Raw genomic sequence first — 11564 nt, forward strand, 5'->3', positions numbered from 1 at the left:
GAGGTGTACGGAGCGGAGACGCGTGTGTTCAAGGTGTACAGAGCGGAGCCGCGTGTGTACGAGGTGTACGGAGCAGAGCCATGTGTGTACGAGGTGTACGGAGCAGAGCCGCGCGTGTACGAGGTGTACGGAGCAGAGACGCGTGTGTACGAGGTGTACGGAGCAGAGACGCGTGTGTACGAGGTGTACGGAGCAGAGCCGCGTGTGTACGAGGTGTACGGAGCAGAGCCGCGCGTGTACGAGGTGTACGGAGCAGAGCTGCGCGTGTACGAGGCGTACAGAGCAGAGCTGCGCGTGTACGAGGCGTACAGAGCCGCGCGTGTACGAGGCGTACAGAGCAGAGCCGCGCGTGTACGAGGCGTACGGAGCGGAGCCGCGCGTGTACGAGGCATACGGAGCGGAGCCGTGTGTGTACGAGGCGTACGGAGCAGAGCCGGGCGTGTACGGAGCGGAGCCGCGTGTGTACGAGGTGTACAGAGTGGAGCAGCGTGTGTACGAGGTGTACAGAGCGGAGCCGCGTGTGTACGAGGTGTACAGAGCGGAGCCGCGTGTGTACGAGGTGTACAGAGCGGAGCCGTGTATGTACGAGATGTACGGAGCGGAGCCACGCGTGTACGAGGTGTACGGAGAGGAGCCGCGTGTGTTCGAAGTGTACGGAGCGGAGCCGCATGTGTACGAGGTGTACGGAGCGGAGCCGCGTGTGTTCGAAGTGTACGGAGCGGAGCCACGCGTGTACGAGGTGTACGGAGCGGAGCCGCGTGTGTTCGAGGTGTACGGAGCGGAGCCGCATGTGTACGAGGTGTACGGAGCGGAGCCGCGTGTGTTCGAGGTGTACGGAGCGGAGACGCGTGTGTACGAGGTGTACGGAGCGGAGCCGCGTGTGTACGAGGTGTACGGAGCGGAGCCGCGCGTGTGCGAGGCGTACGGAGCGGAGCCGCGCGTGTGCGAGGCGTACGGAGCGGAGCCGCGCGTGTGCGAGGCGTACAGAGCGGAGCCGCGCGTGTCCGAGGTGTACGGAGCGGAGCTGTGTGTACTCCGCTTCCTTCTTTTTTTCAGTTGTAAACAGAGAGGTTTTATTTGAGGTGCTCAAGGAAAGAAACAGAGTCTCCTCCATTTCATTATTATTATTTATTTTACTGCCTTTTAGGGTGAGCTGATTTTACTCCACATTTCCACAGAGAGAGCCTCCTCCATTTTTTCTGAGGTACACCGGGAGAGAGCTTCCTCCAGCGCGGCGGTGAGAGGGACAGCGTCTCTGCCTGGCAGGGGGCAGAGACGCCAATGCTACAGATGAATGACTGTTATCTACATCTTCAGATCTTAAAATGTATCGTCTGCCATACAAGGACTTTGAACAATGAATATTTGCTAAGATATGTTAAATACCATTGTAGGATGTTTGACAGACAATATTGGGGGGATGAGCTGTGGATATTCGAGCATTGTAAATTAATATCATGATCCCTGACCCTTTACCTGTGAAGGTTGGCTTGAAAGGACAAATGTGAACTATAAAATGGGGGCCTCTGCATCTGTTCACAGAGAAACAACAGGATGAGAGCCTAAGGGAGCCCAGTCCTGCTGGAAAGTTACAGAACTGCTCCATTGATCACTGCTGAACTCTCAGAGATGATGTGAACAATCCAGGTTGGGTTAATCAGGACATCTGGCCACATATCTCCCCACTCTAATCCCAGCAGGCCTCGGGAGGGTGAGACTGTAATTTTGCACCATCTTGTGTATTTGCTGGGACTGTTCTATATGTTATTAATTGCTGGTGGTTCAGTAAATTATTGCCACACTGTTTACCATCACCCTGTGTTGTCTGAGTAGTATTCTGCCAACAGAAGACCCTGTTACTTCACAATGTGGTTATATCCTTAAGAAATGTGTCAACTTCGAAACGTGTCGATGATAAAACTGCAATTAATCTGTGTATCCTGGATCCTTTAGCAGCGCAGACAATCACTGTTTTTCCTCCATCTATTTTGATTTGGTCTGACAACCTGTGGATCTGCAGCAGCTGACTACTGTAAGGCGGCGGTGTTCACACCATGCAGTAACCGAGGCAGTGACCCAAGCAAATCCAACATAAACAGCTTTTATTTCAGCAACTCACGGGTTAACAGAAAGTCCTCCGGCTCGCAGCCAGGTTAACAGGAGTCCATACACAATGGACTCATGCAGAGCCTTCCCAGGCGTGGGTTCAGCTATACAGAGTCCTGCTGAGCTTTCCTGCTATGCTCCTAGCAGGTCCCAACACTGAACAACACTAATCCTTAATACAGGGTTTTTAAAGGACCTGTGGGAGGAGCCACTGGAAAACCCGGGTTGGAGGGAGGAGGCCGCCCCACTGCCTTCCTGTAGCCTCCTCCAAGAAATGAAGGCCCTGCCGGGTTTTACTAATGTGCCTTAGCCAGATAGCCTGACCAGGTCAATGCTCACCTTCATTCCTGCATTGCAGCCGCAGGTGAGTTTGTGACTGCAATGTACTCCAATGGATTTAATAGGTCTCTGTACACATTCTGGGGGATATATAACGTCCCTCGTATATGATCCCGGTCACTGCCTCACATATCCCCCCCCCCTCTGTTCAAAATTGTGGGGTTGAACATTTGACACTATACTGGGTGCCCAGGACAGGGCATCCGCGTTTGCCTGCAACTTCCCAGGGCGATGTTCTACAGAGAAACTGAAATTTTGCAGTGACAGGAACCACCTGGTGACTCGCGCAGTCCTTTCCTTGGCATTTCTCATCCTTACCAAGGGTGAGTGGTCCGTCACCAAGCGGAACTGACGCCCGAATAAATAATAACGTAGCGATTCCAAGGCCCATTTAATAGTCAAACACTCCTTCTCTACCACGCTATAGTTTTTCTCTGCCAGGACAAGTTTTCTACTCAAGTAGGTGACCGTGTGCTCTTCACCATTCATTTTTTGTGATTATACCGCCCCTAGGCCTACCTCCGAAGCATCTGTCTGTACAATGAAGGTTTCCTTGAAGTTAGGGCTGATGAGGACCGGCTGTCCACACAGGGCCAATTTCATGAACTGAAAGGCTTCTTCTGTCTGAGGGTTCCACCGAACCATTACCGATTTTTTTCCTTTCAAGAGATCGGTTAGGGCCGCCGTTCTCCCAGCAAAATTAGCTATAAACTGGCGGTAATACCCAAGGATGCCAAGAAACGCCCTCACCTGCTTTGTACTTGACGGTTTAGGCCAATTTTTTATGGCCTCAACTTTATTGATTTGGGGCTTGATAACTCCTCGGCCAATCACATACCCCAAATATTGGGCTTCCTCTAGCCCTATCGCACATTTTTTTGGGGTTGCCGTTAACCCCGCGGCTCTAAGAGAATCCAGCACTGCTTGTACCTGGGATAGATGCGTATGCCAGTCGGTGCAAAAGATGATAATATCATCTAGATACGCGGATGCATACTCCTGATGAGGCTTGAGCACTATGTCCATCTACCTCTGGAATGTAGCCGGGGCCCCATGTAACCCAAAAGGTAAGACCACATAGTGATATAGACCCTCCGGAGTTATGAAGGCGGTCTTTTCCTTCGCCGGTTTCGTGAGAAGTACCTGCCAGTAACCCTTGGTGAGATCGAGCGTGGTAAAGTACTGGGCCTGCCCAAGGCTCTCAATCAGCTCACCCACCCTGGGCATTGGATAAAGGTCAAACTTCGACACTTCATTTAGTTTTCGGAAATCATTACAGAACCGTAACGATCCGTCTGGTTCCGGAATCAGTACGATGGGGCTAGGCCACTCACTCCGTGATTCCTTGATGACGCCTAACTGGAGCATCTGTTTTACCTCAGCCGTGATGGCTTGCCTCCGGGCTTTGAGTACCCGGTACAGTCTCATTCGCACCCTTACCCCAGGTTCGGTGACAATGTCATGTTGGAGAACTGTAGTCTTACTCGGTAGGTCTGAGAACACGTCGGTATTCTGCTGCACCAGCGAGCGAGCCTCCCGACGCTGCTGTTTAGTGAGAGCCTCACTTATCCTGACCTCTCCCCCTGATGCATCCCTGGCTGAAGGTAGAGAACTCTCTGTCTGGTGATATGCCCGGAGTGACGTCTGTAACTAAACACTCTCGATCTTTCCAAGGTTTTAGCAGGTTTACATGATAAAGCTGCTCAGGTTTCCTCCTTCTGGGCTGATACACCCGGTAATTTACCTCCCCCACCTTTTCTCGAACCTCATATGGCCCTTGCCACTTGGCCATGCGTTTACTCTCGGCTGTGAGTACCAGTACTAACACCCGATCGCCCTTGTTAAAACACCTGATTCTGGCTCTTTTATTATATTTGCGCCTCTGGGATGCTTGGGCATCTAACAGATGTTCTTTCATGATGGGCATGACCGCCGCGATCCGGTCCTGCATACTAGCCACGTGTTCAATTACAGTGCCTACAAGTAGTATTCAACCCCCTGCAGATTTAGCTGGTTTGATAAGATGCAAATAAGTTAGAGCCTTCAAACTGCAAACGAGAGTAGGTTTTATGAACAGAAGCATAAATCTTACAAACCAAAAAGTTATGTTGCTCAGTTGAATTTTATTAAATTTTAAACATAAAAGTGTGGGTCAATTATTATACAACCCCTATGTTTAATATTTTGTGGAATAACCCTTGTTTGCAATTACAGCTAATAATCGTCTTTTATGAGACCTGATCAGGCCGGCACAGGTCTGTGGAGTTATCTTGGCCCACTCCTCCATGCAGATCTTCTCCAAGTTATCTAGGTTCTTTGGGTGTCTCATGTGGACTTTATTCTTGAGCTCCTTCCACAAGTTTTCAATTGGGTTAAGGTCAGGAGACTGACTAGGCCACTCCAACACCTTGACTTTTTCCCTCTTGAACCAGGCCTTGGTTTTCTTGGCTGTGTGCTTTGGGTCGTTGTCTTGTTGGAAGATGAAATTACGACCCATCTTAAGATCCTTGATGGAGGAGCGGAGGTTCTTGGCCAAAATCTCCAGGTAGGCCGTGCTATCCATCTTCCCATCGATGCGGACCAGATGGCCAGGCCCCTTGGCTGAGAAACAGCCCCACAGCATGATGCTGCCACCACCATGCTTGACTGTAGGGATAGTATTCTTGGGGTCGTATGCAGTGCCATCCAGTCTCCAAACGTCACATGTGTGGTTGGCACCAAAGATCTCGATCTTGGTCTCATCAGACCATAGAACCTTGAACCAGTCTGTCTCAGAGTCCTCCAAGTGATCATGAGCAAACTGTAGACGAGCCTTGACATGACGCTTTGAAAGTAAAGGTACCATACAGGCTCGTCTGGAACGGAGACCATTGCGGTGGAGTACGTTACTTATGGTATTGACTGAAACCAATGTCCCCACTGCCATGAGATCTTCCCGGAGCTCCTTCCTTGTTGTCCTTGGGTTAGCCTTGACTCTTCGGACAAGCCTGGCCTCGGCACGGGAAGACACTTTCAAAGGCTGTCCAGGCCGTGGAAGGCTAACAGTAGTTCCATAAGCCTTCCACTTACGGATGATGCTCCCAACAGTGGAGACAGGTAGGCCCAACTCCTTGGAAAGGGTTTTGTACCCCTTGCCAGCCTTGTGACCCTCCACGATCTTGTCTCTGATGGCCTTGGAATGCTCCTTTGTCTTTCCCATGTTGACCATGTCTGAGTGCTGTTCACAAGTTTGGGGAGGGTCTTAAATAGTCAGAAAAGGCTGGCAAAAGAGATCTTTAATCCACACATGTGAAGCTCATTATTCTTGGTGCCTGAACTACTTCTTAATACTTTAGGGGGACCAAACAGAATTCTTGTGGTTTGAGGGGTTGAATAATAAATGACACTCTGAATAACTTTTAACGTTTAAAAAAAAAAAAGAAAAATTTGCTGCAGTGCATTTCCCACTTCCAGGCTGATCTACAGTACAAGTGTCACAATGCCAAGTTAATTCCGCATGTGTCAACCAGCTAAATCTGCAGGGGGTTGAATACTACTTGTAGGCACTGTATACTCTTATGTGGAGTCAGCTCTTGTTCCCACGTCTCTTTGGCTACGTCCAACAGACCCCTAGGGTGTCTGCCATACAATAACTCAAAGGGAGAGAACCCTGTGGAAGCCTGGGGTACCTCACGGACGGCGAACATCAAATAGGGTAGCAACATGTCCCAATCCCTTCCGTCCTTAGAAACCACCTTTTTTAACATGGACTTGAGGGTTTTATTGAACCGTTCTACTAGCCCGTTGGTTTGAGGGTGGTACACCGAGGTGCGCAATTGTTTAATTTTTAGCAGTTTGCACAGTTCCCTTATCACTTTGGACATAAAAGGGGTCCCCTGATTCATCAAGATCTCTTTAGGTAGTCCAAAGCGACAGAACATGGCAAACAGCTCCGGTGCAATCTGTTTTGCCGAGGTGTGGCGTAGCGGTATAGCCTCCGCGTACCGGGTGGCATAGTCGACGACCACCAGTGTATGTTGGTGGCCACGAGCGGATTTTACAATGGGCCCTACCAAGTCCATTGCAATCCGTTCAAAAGGTACCTTTATCACTGGCAGGGGTCCAATGGGCTACGGAAACTTGCAGTGGGTGTGGTCAACTGACATTCGGGGCAGGATTCGCAGTACTTTTGGACCTCCGCATAAATCCCCGGCCAAAAGAACCGCTGCAAGATACGATCTTGCGTCTTTTTAACCCCTAAGTGTCCACCCAGCAGGTGTGTGTGTGCCAACTCCAGAACCGCCCGATGGTACGACTGAGGTACCACTAACTGTTCCACGACCTCGTCCCTGATTTTGTCTACCCTATAGAGCAACTCACCGTTGACTACCATGCGTGGAAATACAGTATCTGCACTGGGCTGTTGAGCTACGCCATTTACCTCTAACACCCTTTCCCGAACCCGAGTCAGAGTGGGATCCTGTAGCTGAGCTGTCCCAAACGTGCCCCGGGACACTTCCAGCTCGGGGGTCGATGGGGTCTCCTCGACCTCTCCTGCCAGCACCTCTAGGGGAAACCTATCGGGGTCACACTCTGTCCCTAGGTTGGACACACCTACGGCAGGTACCCCTGACTCGGGTTCGTCGGGTACAGCACCTGTAATACATTTTACCTGGGGAGAGTGGATTTTGTTTTTTCAGAGTCCAGAACAGGGGCAAGTCTCTTCCCAACACAGTCCCATAGGGAAGTGTTTTTGCCACCCCCACCACATGTTTTATGTTAAAACATGGCGTGGACAAAACTACCTCCGCGGTTGGGTACTCTCGGAGGTCCCCATGGATACACACAACCCCGACTGTCCGTCCACCGGGGTTGTCTCCTGCCACCAGCGACCCATGTACCAAAGTCGCTAGGCTCCCCGAATCTAGGAGGGCCTCCGTGGGGTACCCATTAACCAGTACCTGGCATAGTTGTGGTTCACTGTCCGGGGGCTCGGCGCTCGCAGTGCAGACAGTCTGGGCATATATTGAGACCCGGCGGTTATACCCGCAGTTCATGGGTTCCGTAGTCAGGGGGCAGTTAGCAACCACATGTCCAGGCCCCTGACACCGCCATGCACCTAATGGTGGTAGTACTGTTCGGTCTTATGATCGTTTGGGAGGGAACCGGTCGCCTGCCACTCACTCCGGGGTACCCCTTCAGCACGGGTATGGCGCTGACTGCCCTCAGCAGCGGGACGCGACCCCTTTCCCGGTTCCTGGGTTGGCAGAGATCGGCGTGACTGCTGCGAGGGGGCAGAGTCTCTGATAAAGTCCTGAGTGGCCGAGTAGCGCTCGATCAGGCTGACCACCTGGTCGAGGGTGCCGGGGTCTCCTTGTCCCACCCAATGTTGGATAGCGCCTGGCAGAGTCCCCACCAGCCGGTCGACCACCACCCTCTCCACCATCTGGGCTGGAGTCAAAGACTCAGGCTGGAGCCACCTCTTGACCAGCTGCAAAAGGTCATAAGCCTGAGACCAGGCAGGTCGGGTCTCCACATAGGCCCATGAAAACACGCGCTGAGCCCTCACGTACGTATTGACCCCCAGTCGGGCAAGGATCTCACCTTTGAGCCTCTGGTAGTCCTGGGCATCCTCCCGACTGAGGTCGAAGTAGGCCTTCTGGGCATCGCTGACCAAAAACGGAGCTACCACTTCTGCCCACTGGCCGGCTGGTAGGTTTTCCCGCTCTGCTGTGCACTCATAAATGGTCAGGAAGGCTTCCACGTCGTCCTCCGGTCCCATCTTCCTCAACGCGGAGTGAACCTTGTCCCGGGCCTCTCGACGTTCCGGAGTTGGTGCCGTCGGCGTCTCCCGCAGAGTTGTGAGCTGCTGCATGATCAGCTCATTGGTTTGCTGTTGCTACAGCTGCGTGTGGACCAATTGCCTTAATAGCTCCTCCATTTTGTCCACAGGTTTAGGCTGAAAGGTGGCCGGCCGGATTGTGGTCATGCAGCTGCCGGTGGGGGTATGCCTCAGTCACACTGCCCGCATTCCCCACCAAGCTGTAAGGTGGTGGTGTTCACACCATGCAGTAACTGAGGCAGTGACCCAAGCAAGTCCAACATAAACAGCTTTTATTTCAGCAACTCACAGGTTAACAGAAAGTCCTCCGGTTCGCAGCCAGGTTAACATGAGTCTATACACAATGGTTGCCGGGGGCAACGGCCGTGACGGGCCGCTCAGAGCCTGACGGGGGCAGAGCCTTCCCAGGCGTGGGTTCAGCTATACACAGGCCCGCCGAGCTTTCCTGCTATGTTCCTAGCAGGTCCCAACACTGAATAACACTAATCCTTAGTGCAGGGTTTTTAAAGGACCTGTGGCAAGAGCCAGTGGAAAACCCGGGTTGGAGGGAGGAGGCCGCCCCACTGCCTTCCTGTAGACTCCTCCAAGAAATGAAGGCCCTGCCGGGTTTTACTAATCTGTCTTAGCCAGATAGCCTGACCAGGTCAATGCTCACCTTCATTCCTGCATTGCAGCCGCAGGTGAGTTTGTGACTGCAATGCACTCTAATGGATTTAACAGGTCTCTGTACACATTCTGGGGGATATATAACGTCCCTCGTATACGATGCCGGTCACTGCCTCACACTACCCACGTCTTGATAACTGTTTTTGTGAACACAAACATACCAGGTTAGCATAACCCTTTGAAAAATGTTTAATTTTATACCTGATAAGACCCTATTATGCTTTCGCTGTCAAGCTTTTCTATAACTTTTAAACATCAGTGATTTTCTTATACTTCCCCAATGTGACGACACAGCATTTGTTCTTGATTAGGCCAGACGTGTTTCTTTGGTGGGTCAAGAGACATAGGCCATTGTTATATGAGCCTTAACGTTGACTCTTGAGTTGACGTTTGTTTCAGCATACGTATTGTGTTGCTATCCTTGGATGGCAGGGATGCCCGTCATTGAACAATTGATGTTTGCTAATATGTTGACTACCATTGTATCAGTCCATGCAACTTATTTACTTGCAAGCAGGGAAGGACAAATTATGCAGATTGATTAACCCCTTAGTGACGGAGCCAATTATGTCCTTAATGACCAAGCCAAATGTCACTTTATGAGGTAATTACTCTGGAACGCTTCAACGGATCCCACTGATTCTGAGATTGTTAATTCGTGACATATTGTACTTCATGATAGTGATAAAATTTCTTCGATATGACTTGCGTCTATTTGTGAAAAATACTGAAATTTGGCGAAAGTTTTGCAATTTTCCAACTTTTAATTTTTCTGCCCTTCAATAAAAGAGATAAGTCACAGAAAATAGTTAATAAATAACATTTCACACATGTCTACTTTACATCAGCACAATTTTTGCAACAAAAATTTTTTTTTTGTTAGGAAGTTATAAGAGTTAACAATTGACCAGCAATTTCTAATTTTTCCAACAAAATTACAAAACTATACTTTATAGGGACCACATCAAAATTGAAGTGACTTTGAGGCTTTTATATGACAGAAAATCCCCTAAAATGACACCATTCTAAAAACTGCACCCATTGAGGTGCTCAAAACCACATTCAAGAAGTATATTAAACCTTCACAGGAACTGAAGCAACGTGGAAGGAAAAAAATGAACATTTAACTTTTTTCACACAAAGTTTACTTAAGGCCCCAAATTTTTTATTTTCACAAGGGTAACGAGAAAATGGACCACAAAATTTGTTGAGCAATTTCTCCTGAGTACACCGATACCCCATATGTGGGGGAAAACCACTGTTTGGGCGCACGGCAGGGCTCAGAAGGGAAGAGGCACCATTTGACTTTTTGAATGTAAAATTTGCTTGAATAATTAGCGGACGCCATGTCACGTTTGGGAAGCCCCTGATGTGCCTAAACAGTGGAAACCCCCCACAAGTGACACCATTTTGGAAACTAGACCCCTCGAGGAACTTATCTAGATGTGTGATGAGCACCCTGAACCCCCAGATGCTTCACAGAAGTTTATAACATTGAGCCGTAAAAATAAAATTTTCACATTTTTCCCACAAAAATGTTTTTCAGCCCCAAATTTTGCATTTTCATAAGGGTAACAGGAGAAATTGCACCAAACCATTTGTTGTACAATTTCTCCTGAGTAGGCAGATACCCTATATGTGGGGGGAAAACACTGTTTGGGCGCACGGCAGGGTTCAGAAGGGAAGGATCACTGTGTGACTTTTTGAACACAAAATTGTCTGGAATCGAGAGCGGACACCATGTCGTGTTTGGAGAGCCCCTGATGTGCCTAAACAGTGGAAACCCCCACAAGTGACCCCATTTTGGAAACTACACCCATCAAGGATTTTATCAAGGGGTATAGTGAACATTTTGAACCCGGAGGTACGACACAGAATTTGATAACTTATTCAATATGATGACCTAATGTCATTAGTCTTGAGCGCAAGTGTTCACTACTTGAGTTTGAATCGGATACTCAGGTATGCACCAAGTATCGGGGGGGCTCGAGTGACTTGCTTGAGTCCCCATCCCACATGTTTCACGGTTGTTATACACCCAAAAAAAACATGCGGGGATTGCTCATGTATAGCAGGCAATCCCTGTGTTTTTTTGGCTGTATAACAACCACGAAACATGCGGGGTGAGGACTCGAGCATATCACCCGAGTACCTGATGCAAACTCAAGAAGCGAGTACTTGCGCTCAACACAAGTCACCATATTGTCGTCATTTTTTTTCTTTACTATTGAAAAAATCCCAACCCCAACACAACGCTAATACAACTCTAACCCTAACACAATTCTAACCCTAACACAACCCTAATCGGAACTATAACACAAGCTTAACCCTAACCATAATCCTAACCTTAAACTTAACACAACCCTAATCCTAACCCTAACACAACCCCAACCCCAACCCTAATCGTAAGCCTAACCCTAATCGTAACCCTAACGCAACCCTTACACAACAATAACCCTAACTGCAAAGAATGGAAAAATTATACAACAACCCATTTGGATCACAAACATCATGATTAGAGGTTCAAAAGTGGAAACAGTGCCCCTTTTGTCCACCAAAAATAACTCCATATACATGCCATAATTTATAACAAGGAGAAAAATGGAGCCTTCAATAGCTTAGAACGATTATT

Source organism: Phyllobates terribilis, unplaced genomic scaffold (assembly GCF_046119375.1).
Source record: "Phyllobates terribilis strain yellow unplaced genomic scaffold, ASM4611937v1 Scaffold_136__1_contigs__length_4911898, whole genome shotgun sequence".
Lineage (NCBI taxonomy): Eukaryota > Metazoa > Chordata > Amphibia > Anura > Dendrobatidae > Phyllobates > Phyllobates terribilis.